This window comes from Mustelus asterias, chromosome 24 (assembly GCF_964213995.1).
Source record: "Mustelus asterias chromosome 24, sMusAst1.hap1.1, whole genome shotgun sequence".
NCBI classification, from domain to species: Eukaryota; Metazoa; Chordata; class Chondrichthyes; order Carcharhiniformes; family Triakidae; genus Mustelus; species Mustelus asterias.
In genome coordinates, this window is record NC_135824.1 from 21,739,052 (window position 1) to 21,750,976 (window position 11,925).

The 11,925-nt window shown below is 42.1% G+C and overlaps 1 protein-coding gene across 4 annotated transcripts in view; it reads right to left on the reverse strand.

Annotated features, from left to right (window-relative positions):
* The window catches only part of rnf111 (ring finger protein 111), a 117,408-nt gene extending 106,344 nt beyond the window's left edge, over positions 1-11,064 (reverse strand). For 2 of the 4 annotated variants that reach the window (XM_078241414.1, XM_078241412.1), the window contains exon 1: positions 10,776-10,924. The gene's annotated coding sequence lies outside the window, so the exon portion shown is untranslated. Of the gene's footprint in view, positions 1-10,731 lie in introns of all 4 variants that reach the window. The other 2 variants (XM_078241413.1, XM_078241411.1) reach the window with 2 other exon arrangements.
* Positions 11,065-11,925: the final 861 nt, after the last annotated feature.

Here is an 11,925-nt window from a genome sequence, read left to right on the forward strand (position 1 = left end):
TAATGGTCAGATGGTATCTAACTCTGGTGTTATGCTGCCTCCTTCAACGGTGAAACTGCTCATATCAACATTCACTCTAACCTATGCTAACAATTTAAACCGTCTTTCTCCCGCTTAGGTTTCGGTCAAAGGGTTATTACAACATCCTCTCTCCTAAAAAGGACATGATAATGAAATGAAGCCAAATAAAAAATTGAATCAACACATTGAAGCATTATTACATCTTTGAAGTTCAATTTTCCTCCTCAAAATTTCAAAACCATTTAAATTTATCTGGCCAAGGGGCATCACATTAGTCTGAATGTAAAAAAAATCAGTGTACAGAATAACTACACAGGACTGAGTATTTTATAGTTATCAACAGAGAAAGGGAAAGTTCGAGGCTAACTTAAAAAGAGTGAGAGACACATAAAAAATTAAGGAAAGGCTGGATGTGAGAAAAGTTGCCTAAGATTATATGCTTTTTCCTGTATTTCTAATTTGCAAAGAAAAATTTTTCTCAAAAGATGCAATTAATCCATTGAAAAGATGTGGACAACATCTGATTCATGAAGATACATTAATATTACTCAACACATGCTGGTTCCTATCTGTGAGAACTGATGGACTAAGTGGTTGAATGTTCAATGTCATCTTCAGAGTCTTTTAATTTACAAAAGTAGATTTAAGTCAGATTGACCCACACGACAGGGCTGCCAAAATGCGTTACCCAAGTCAACGCATGAGTTTTGTGGGCAACTTTTTCAAACTTGCACACACATCCACGAAAAAGACAATTTTTGGTCCACAACTAAATAGTCAGACAAGTGCAAGATATTGCAGACACTGGAAATCTGAAACAAAAGCAGAAAATGCTGGAAACACTCAGTAGGTCAGGGGACATTTGTGGAGAGAAACACAGATGTTTGGTGAAAGGTCACAGACTGAAAACGCTAACTGTTTTTCTCTTTCTGCCTTACCTACCTGTGTCGTTCCAGCATGCTATTTTAGCTAAACAGGTGCAGGTGAAACGTAGCATTAAAGTTTCATATGTTAATTTATTTTGGTCTTCTACTGTGGAATTAATGTCCAGATTCAACTGCACTGAATTTGCGTCGAAACATAACTACGAAAAGTGTGCACAACTACAAGCTCACTTGGTTCTAAAGTACTTTGCTCTGAACTATTTGTTATCTATTCATAGATAAGCTTATAAGTAATCTATTTTATGGTTTTCAACCGTATTGCATTACATATGCCTGCAGATTCTTAAAAAAAAGATTAAACCAAGTGAGGCAAAGAGCTGAATTGTTTTGGGGTGCTCGGAAAATATACAAGGCTGTTGATTCAGAATTTGGAATAGTGCATTTGTAACTGGAAAGCTGCAACAAGAAAAAAGTTCAAGGTAGTGGTGCATTGAAGCAGACAGAGAGACAACGGTGACATCTATTCTTTTATATCCTGTCGAGTGGTAGATTAGAGTCCCCAAATTGGGGGCAATATTCAAGTACTGGACAAACCTGAGGTTTATTAAAGCTCATGCTCTGAAGTATTTAAGCTCAGTAATGAATCATCTCCCTGAAGTAGCTTGGAACTTCCTTTTCAGAATGCAGTGACAGCTGAACCACCCACACATGTGGGCAAGGGGGGGGAAAAAAAGTGTTTTATTTACATGTTTAAAGTTTAAGGTAAAGAGGGTTAAAATTTGCTGTCTGCAGCATGCCTATACTTTTAAATCCAGACTGGACTACTTTGAATGTAGTTGCACTTTGTGCAATTCAGCATTACAGCAAAGCCAATTGAAATGTTCAAGTGTGTACACATTTATTAATAGTTCAACTCAGAACAACTTCTGTTCTGTAGCAGAAGTTCATGTAATTTGTTTCAGCATTTTACACATCATTAGTCATTAATGATTTGTCTGTTGCATATTGTTGCTACACTACTGTATTTTAACCTACATCCAGGCCTTTTGTATTTCTCGTCAATTACAGCACATCATAGGGCCTAGTGAAATCACTGCTCACATAATTTGCCTGCACAGTTAAGTCGTTTGTAAAAATAAAAGCAAAATACTGCAGATGCTGGAATCTGAAACAAAAACGGAAAATGCTAGAAAATCTCGGCCGGTCTGACAGCATCTGTGGAGAGAGAATCGACCCAACGTCAAGTCTGGATGACCCTTCGTCAGAGCTGCTGTGCTCTTAGGTCTGGCGAAGGATCATCCAGATTCGAAACGTTGGCTCTATTCTCTCTCCGCAGATGCTGTCAGACCGGCTGAGGTTTTCCAAAATTTTCTGCACGTTGTTTGTAGGTCTTTCTGCCAGTTTAGAATTCAAGAACCACCCAATGAAAATAGTAATAGGATAAACCAAGAGAAACATGAGCTCAAATGGCTACTTCGCTGTCTGTGCTTGAAGTGGATTGTTCAGGCTCATGGGCAACGCAAAGCCCATGGATCGTGCTTGGACAATGCTGAGAAGCAGTTGTTGGGGTTGGGGATCTTAAATTATTGCACGACATTTTCAGAAATTCATCCAGTTTGGAACAAAAGGTACTACTTTACCTTTCAGACATTTTTGGCTCACTTTGCCCAGATAGTGACATTTGAGGCTTCTACTTCACTTCTGCATGAGAAACTATTGAACTCCCTTATACATTTGTTCAGAACAGAAGAGTTAGCTTCAAAAATGTTCTTGCGAAATGGCAGAAGTGTGTGTGAAATAGTAGAATAGCTAGGGGGTGGCACGGTGGTTAGCACTGCTGCCTCACAGTGCCAGGGACTTGGGTTCAATTCCCAGCTTAGGTCACTGTCTGTGCGGCATCTGCACATTCTCCGTGTCTGCGTGGGTTTCCTCCCAAAGCCCGAAAGATGTGCTGGTTAGGGTGCATTGGCCATGCTAAATTCTCCCTCAGTGTACCTGAACAGGCGCTGGAGTGTGGCGACTAGGGGATTTTCAGTGTTAGCGTAAGCCTACTTGTGACACTAACAAACTAACTTTAAACTTAACAGTTATTTGCAGTTAACTACATATAGGGATACCAAGTCTCTTGATACCGTCATTAATCTGCGTAGGTTTTGTGCAAGATAATTCTCATTCACATCAATTTCCATAATAAGAGGATGATTTGCACTGATAATCGTATACCTTCACAATGCCTTAATCATTCCTCCAAGTCCTTTATCAAAGAAACCAACCTAAAATTGCACATTTCTCCAAATATGGTCATGCCTGAAAATTTACAAAGTTAATATTAAATGATACTCATTCTTTTGAGAGGTCAATCGACACTATTCATGCCTGGGCCACTGCACAAGAATTGAGAGAAGGCAAAATATAAATTTTTGCAAGCTCATGTTACAGGGGTGGCCAAACTATCAGAACCCTAGAGCAGCAAACGATAACCTTCAGACATTCGAGAACTGCAAGGTGCAAGTAACCTTTACAAACACATTTTTATTACTATTGCACAGACTTCTGTGAGGAAACTTTCAGCTTTTCCCTCTCTATTCATCCAGTCAGCCTCCACACACCGTTGTGACCGAGGCAAAAACAAAACTGCTTCACTGACACACATCAGAGCTAGCACATGCTTAACTGACTTTGACAGCCTTGCTTTACCAATGTGAAAAATCAGTCAGGGGGATATGAAAAAAAAATTGATTATTGTAACCATCTATCGAACAACAAATTTGAATTGGAGTGCCCGTGTCCCAATCCAGTCGATTCTCACATTCCTGTCCTGTACTAAACTGTTTCCCCACTTTCCAAAGGCTGCAAGTTGGAGAGTCAGTAGTGAGAGGATGGGTTCGGGAGCCAGAGAAAATGGCGGAGGGTCACAAGGCCCTCCACAGAACTGGCAGGAAACCATGAAAGAAATCACGCAGCGGCGCTGGAACGAATTGTTCATCTTAACCCTCCTCCTCCCTTTGTGAAGCTGTTTGTGGCCAAGGCTGCACTTGGCTGTTTACTGTCCCACAATTGAACCAGTTTCACAGCACAAGGAATGTGTGTCAAAAAGCCGCTTGTCACAGTCTGGCTCCCCTTGATATATTACTATACTTTTTAAGCTCATCTTAACACATTTTTTTTCCCTTTAGGGAATGGTGGGGAGGTGATGGAAAGATTCTCAAGCTGATCAGTCTGTTGAACTGTGTCATGAATGCTTCTCTCAACAAGTCCTAGCCTTGGACTTGAACCCAATGCTTCTGGCCCAGAGTTAGGAATGCCAACCACTGTATCACAAGTCCACATATTACTGTGTGGAAAAAAGATGAGTGCAGTTGTCATAATTTGATATGGCTACAGGGAAAGGGCTGCTGTTTGGGCCCTGCAATCACATCAGTGTGTTCATAACTGCCTAATTAATCCCATGGTTCATTTGGAAGAAATGACTTGTGTGTAAATGGTTTCCAAACATAGGGCTTAATTGACAAGTTTTACTGGAATTTGCTGTTGGGATTGGTAACAGTTGACCATTGTTACCGAACCATCTTGCAGATACGCTCCAATATTTGATTCGGATTGGACTTGAACCACACTCCTTTCCTAACAGCAGTGTGTGCAACTGCACCAGATGGGCTCCAGCAGTTCAAGGTGGCGGCTCACCACGATCTTTCCAAGGACAATTAGGTATAGCACTAAATTTAAACCTTGCCAGCAGTACTCATTTCCCATGAAAGAATAAAAAACAAAAAGATGTCTGACAGGTTTCAAGGTAAACATACATTACCAAAAGGAAAGGGAGTCGTGCAATTGCTAATAATAATAGATTTCTTATGGTGTTGCATATGGGCAAGAACATTGACTTTTTAAAATCCATTCATGAGATCAGTGAATTGCTGGCAAGGCCAGCATTTGCTGCCCAGCCAAACTGCCCATGAGAAAGTGGTGGTGAGCTGCCTTCTTGAGTTGCTGCAGTCCATTTGGTTTAAGTACACCCACAGTGCTGTTAGAGAGTTAGTTCCAGGATTTTGAACCAGCGACAGTTAAGGGACAGCAATATGTTTCCAAGTCAGGATGGTGAGTGGCTTGCAAGGGAACTTCCAGGTGGTGGCATTCCCATGTACCTGCTGCCCTTGTCCTTCTATATTGTAGCAGTTGTGGGTTTTTGAAAGGAGCTAAGGAGCTGTGGTGAGTTACTGCAGTGCATCTTGTAGATGGTACACACTGCTGCCACTGTGCATCAGTGGCAAGGGAGTGAATATTTGTGGATGAGGTGCCAATCAAGCAGGCTGCTTTGTCCTGGATGGTGTCAAGCTTCGTAACGGTTGTTAGAGCGCTGCACTCATCCAGGTACGTGTAGAGCATTCCATCACACTCCTGACTTGTACCCTGTAGATGGTGGACACATTTAGCAGAGCCAAGATGCGAGTTTGTTTGCTCCAGTATCGGAATTGCAAATAGTGTCGAACATCATCAGCAAACATTGCCACTTCTGACCTTAGGATGGAAGGAAGGTCGTTGAAGAAATTGCTGAAGATGTTTGGACCTAGGACTGGGGAACTCCTGCAGTAATGTCTTGGAACTGAGATGACTGTCCTCCAAGAATCACAACCATCTTCCTTTGTGCCAGATATGACTCCACATTGCTGGGTGGATGCCAGTGTTGTAGCTGTACTGGAACACTAGGGGAACATCTAGTTCTGGGGCATGTCTTCAGCACTAATTCCGGAATTTTGTCAAGGCCCTTCAGTATCCAGTGCCTCCAGCAGTTCTTGATATCATGTGGAGTAAACAAGTTGGCTGAAGACTGGCATCTGTGATGCTGGGAACATTCAGAGGAGACTGAGGTGGGCCATCCACTCAGCATTTCTGGTTGAACAATATGTTACCTGTAAAACTGTGTTCACTTGACTAATATTTGGCTCCCAAATCTGAAGCTTATTTTTGTATTACATATCATTATGTTGTGATTCCATTTAGCGTTTTAAAATAGGTCTGCTTGTACAAATTCATATTTCCCTTTGCAGCTTATAAACCATTTCCCACTTGGTCTTTAACAGCTGAAAGCACGAGGTCAAGAGTGAAGAGCACGATAATGGAAGGACACCTTATATGGAAGAATGAAAATAGATCAAGCAAAGTCTCATGGTACAAATGACATTCAACATGGAAGCAGAGCTCCATAGTATAGGAACTGCGGTGCCTTTATTTGGCTCAAGAGTGTTCACTCTTAGGTGGGCTTTGAGGTACTGGGGGGCAGGGGAGATGAGAGTAAGGGGAAAACGAACCCAAATTCGAGGTATTCATGGGGTAAGCAAAATGTGCCAGACTGCATGCTAATCTGGTGGAAAGTGAAAGTTGCAATGTTGGACTAAGTACATAATTACTTATGTCAAAAATTATTTTAAAACATATTTTTCTTTCTGTAATGTACATTGGCGCACATTCCTACTTTAAAAAGATACCACTGAAATGCAAGTAATTGTTACGTACAATGGGGTGGTCAGGATTCCGTCACAGCCAAAGTCTCTTTTCTGGCTGGAATGAGATTGGGTGGAATTATTTTGGCAGGATGTGACCAAGAAGAAATGCTTTTCATAACATGACAGATGAATCACTGGAGCAAAACAAGGAGAAAAATACAAGGCAGGACTGACTAATGAGGAAGTTGCCTAACAATCATTATGGAGAAATTGTCAAAGATTTCTAAATAAAAGACTTGAAAAACAAAACACAAAATCCAGCATCATCCTCAAAATTAAGATCAATGTTGTACCTTTGTCAGAATACATGTTCTTTCTCTCCCCTGCTCCACTTTCCCCCTAAAGACCCAGAAAATAGTTAGTATAGGATTTGTCAATAATTGTTTCCATCTATTCAAATACTTTGCTTTTAAACCTTTGAAAATTGCATGAACATTCCTATTCAAGTGGAAGATTTTCATGGTTTCACAACTTTTCCTTAATGAGTGCATTTCTAAAGATGCATGCTCTGCAACATTACTCTAATTGCATTACTACTTGGAGCATGATTACAAACTTCTACATGTCCTTTCTCTCCAATAAAGCAAGTTCATCACATTGTTACGGCATAAAAACAAAAAAATGCTGGAAAGGTTCTGCAGGCCTGGCAGCATCGATGGAGCGAACCAAAGTCTCTTCTTCAGAGTTAAAGAGGAGGAGGAATGCGACGATTTCTCCCTCTCCTCAGCTCTGTAGAACCATCCAGATTCGAAACATTTGGTTCTCTCCCCACGTGCTGCCAGGCCTGCTGAGTACTTTCAGCACTTCTTTTGTTTTCATTTCAGATGTCCAGCCTCCGCGGTATTTAGCTTTTGCTACACATTGTTATGGTACATTGTTATGACTTCCAATGCGAAACAAACAAACAAAGCAACTCATGGCCATCAGAATAGGCTGCATCAAGGCCAGAAAAGCAGCAGCAAACCCCGCTTTGCCTTTTTAAACTTTCGAAGGATATGCTTGAGGCCTTGCACAGTCAGCAGGCACTGCACAAACCGGAGGGAAAGGTGGACTGTGTAAATATTCATTTGATAAAATTTCCCCATAACTTCATATCCCATTATTATGAGGTTCTTTTCTTTGCCCCAGTGCTTTCTTACCCATCAGCTGAGGGGCAAGAAGCAGAATGCACTCAAAATGCACAGAACAGTTCCATCCTGTAAGCACTGACTTGCAGATCCATCACCATTCAATGAGTGACTTTTAAGTCTGATGGATCCCAACTACATTAGCTGTTGAGGGGAAAAAAAAACAGTCCTGCAATAACAAAGTACTATATCAGTGACTGCATTATTTTGGTCACTGCCCCTCACACAAATATTAATTTACCAGAGTTGATTATTCAACCTCTTCTCAGACAGATTAATTGATTATTCAAACCAGTCATAAAATGCAGTCAGATAAAGAAAGTTTGATGCCATTGTGCTAATGGAAAACTGACACTTGCAGGCTGCCAGTGGCTGCTGCTCTGACTCACTCCTCCCCATGCTTTGGGGAGCAATTTTTACTGCATCATTAGGTACACATTCAGGATCCCTCACATGTAAGGCTCTGAACAAAAACACACATTCACATGTATGCAAATAATCAAGTCTGAAAATGGAGAACTAACGCCGACTGTTGTTCTCAATCCAGTTGGGTCTGACGAGCCAGCGATGGGCCACTGCCTGCCAGAATCTGAATCTATGATCATGCAAGTCAAAATCCAATGAATTACAGAGAATTTACAGCATAGGAACAGGTCGCTCAGCCCAACTAGCCCATATGAATGTTAATGGTGTACAAGAGCTTCCTCTCACCCAATTTGTTTAACTCTATCTGCATATTTCTATTCCTTTTCCCCTCATGTACTCGGTTTGTTTCCCCTTCGAGGCACTGATGCTTTCCACCACAAATCCTCTTTCACGGAGGAGTGACCAGACAACAATTAGTTAATTTGACTCACATTAATTAACAGTGGGGTAGAATTGATAAGGCAAAGCTGAAGTCTCATTTTCAGGAGCAACCTGATTAAACCAATGCTAAAAAAAACTACTGCAAAGCAAATGAAAGCAGGAAATGCTGCAAATGCAGCATGTCTGTCAGCAAGTGGAGGATAGGCCTCTCCCAAAACTTTGACCTCAGTTCGAATGTAGCTGTAATGAAATATCTAAATAATGCCGAACCTAATTTTTCTCTATGCTGATTGCAATTTAACAAATTCTAATTATTTTCTGTTCTTGTTCAGGGATTTCATAAGGCATGGTAGCACAGTGGTTAGCACTGCTGCTTCACAGCTCCAGGGACCTGGGTTCGATTCCCGGCTTGGGTCACTGTCGGTGTGGAGCTTGCACATTCTCCTCGTGTCTGCGTGGGTTTCCTCTGGGTGCTCCGGTTTCCTCCCACAGTCCAAAGATGTGCGGGTCAGGTTGATTGGCCATGCTAAAATTGTCCTGAGATGCGTAGGTTAGAGGGATTAGTGGGTAAATATATGGGGGTAGAGCCTGGGTGGGATTGTGGCCTGGGTGGGATTGTGGTCGGTGCAGACTCGATGGGCCGAATGGCCTCTTTCTGTGCTGTAGGGTTTCTATGATTCTATAAACGTCTAGCAATGGACAGATTATAGAAAAAAAATTTTGAGCACACATTCATATCAGAACTTGCCTGCGATGTTTAAAGTTTTATTTTATTACACCCCTGTGAAGCGCTTTGGGACTTTTTAAAACATTCAAGCACCCTATAAATGCAAGTTGATGTTAAAACAATAATGCAAGATGGATTTTATTTTACAACTGGAAATAAAAATGGGATCTCGATTTGCCTTCAAGCAGCCATTTGACTATTTATGAAAAAATACCACACTGCTGCTGCATCCACATCAGAAGCAATCCTACTTCATAAAATTATTTGGTTGAACAAAAGACAAAACTACATGACACTGTGTACAGATTTGTCACAGCAATCCCCGAAACAGATTGTTTACCTGAAGGCCACAGATAAGCATACCAAAAAGGAAAAGAGAATTTCAACTTTGAGCTAAAACAACTGGATTTTTAAAAAAAGAAAATCAGTCCTATAGTCTGCTGGAAAGGATGCTTACAGTACTTGAACATTGAAGCAGTTCATGAATCGCCTTGGGCTGCGATCACCTTCCCTCTTCCCCCAAATGGCGGAGTTCTCAGCTGACAACCACTGTCCCAGTTTCATACATGAATAATGACTACTTGGGTGCAGGCTCACGAGGTGGCATCCCAGAATAAGCGAGAGCTTCAGAAGTGATGTTAAGAGATAACCTTTGTGTTGAAATGTGTACAAAGAGCACAAACTGATTGCCAATTGTACACATTTTCATTTTCCATCTTACAAGTCAAAGTTGACAAATCTCACTTTAGTCATATTAATTATTGGTTATTACAAATTAAACTTGTAAACATTAACCACATTACACTGTCAAGAATTTTAACTGGGTGTTGGAAGTTCATTCTTTTATATAGTTTCTTTTCGGCTCAACTCCAAAGTCTAAATCCTAAAACTTTATTTTCAAATGACACAATTTAAAAATGCTCACACGAGCGACACTACTCATTTCGAACTATAAATTACACATGGTGAAAAATTCTCCAAGCAGTGACAAAGGGAATCAGAAAACGTTAAATTTCCAAGCCTTGACAAGACCATTTTGAAGCATGCTCTGGAATAATCTGCTGCAAAGCACCAAATCTAAAACTGGTGTCCTCCATCCTCCAGGCTATGCACATACACACACAACCTGACTGAAGTGTGAAATGTTAAAATTGCGAAGGTATAGAAAAGGCAGACAGAATCCAACCCCCCCAAAAAAAACCTTTTCTGCTCCTCCATAAAGTACACTGCAGAGTCCTGACAATCAATCAACACAGACAATTCAATTGCGACTGAGAATCCTACATCAGCTCCCCTGGTAACCACCAATCCGGATACTCAAACCCGCTTACCATTATTTTCTCCTTAAACAAAAAAAAATAATTGGGTAAGATTCTGAAAAGATTGCAGTGGGAATTCAAACTTCTGCCCCCTCCCCAATGGAGTAAAGGGGGGAGTTTGTGTGTGTGTGGGAGGTAGGGAAATTGGGGGGGGGTTATATTAAGGCCAGCAGCTGGGAAATGCGCTGACCAGGCCCAGACTTTAATCATCACTTCTTTTCTAACCGGCTGGGAAGGGAGAGAGGGTTAAAATTAAACAAAATTAAAATTGTTTCCCACCCCCAATCACCTCAGAAAAAATTTTTTTTTTAAAAAAGGGCCAAGAGGCTGTAAGGAGCTTACCCAAGCTTCAGTGTAAGGTGCTGGCCGCCGCGCATTATTCTCACCGGGCCTTATTCCCACATTTCCTCAGCCTCTTGTTTACACACGAAGCTCCCCCTCCTCCTCCTCCTCCTCCCGCGAACGACGAAGCTTCGCTGCTCGGCCCGGGCTCAGCTCAATGCATCGGGACGGGGCAGCTCCGCCTTTGCGACACAGCCCGCTACCTGCTTTCCGGCGCCCTCCATCCTTTACGACGCAGGCGCCGCTACCTGCTTTCCGGCTTCCACCCCCTTACCACAAACCGTCCCCGCATTCACTTTCCGGCTCTTTTTTCATTTTACGGCGTCCATCTGCATTCACTTTACGGCTCTTTTCATTTTACGACGCCCATCTGCATTCACTTTACGGCTCTTGTCATTTTACGGCGCCCATCTGCATTCGCTTTACGGCTCTTTTCATTTTACGACGCTAATCTGCATTCGCTTTACGGCTCTTTTCATTTTACGACGCTAATTTGCATTCACTTTACGGCGCCGGCTTTGTTCGCCGTACCGAGAGCAGCTACACCTCCGAATCTACGTTTCATCCATCTCTCTCTCTCGCTCTCAGTTTCTGTCTATTAAACAGAAGCATCGTGCCCCGCTCCAGGCGCTTTTCTATTCCCAAAACGGCTTTAAAACCAGAAAATCACTGCGCATGCGTAATTGTCCCAGCATTCATAGAACATAGAACAGTACAGCACAGAACAGGCCCTTCGGCCCACGATGTTGTTCCGAGCTTTATCTGAAACCAAGATCAAGCTATCCCACTCCCTATCATCCTGGTGTGCTCCATGTGCCTATCCAGTAACCGCTTAAATGTTCCTAAAGTGTCTGACTCCACTATCACTGCAGGCAGTCCATTCCACACCCCAACCACTCTCTGCGTGAAGAACCTACCTCTGATATCCTTCCTGTATCTCCCACCATGAACCCTATAGTTATGCCCCCTTGTAATAGCTCCATCCACCCGAGGAAATAGTCTTTGAATGTTCACTCTATCTATCCCCTTCATCATTTTATAAACCTCTATTAAGTCTCCCCTCAGCCTCCTCCGCTCCAGAGAGAACAGCCCAAGCTCCCTCAACCTTTCCTCATAAGACCTAGCCTCCAAACCAGGCAGCATCCTGGTAAATCTCCTCTGCACTCTTTCCAGCGCTTCCACATCCTTCTTATA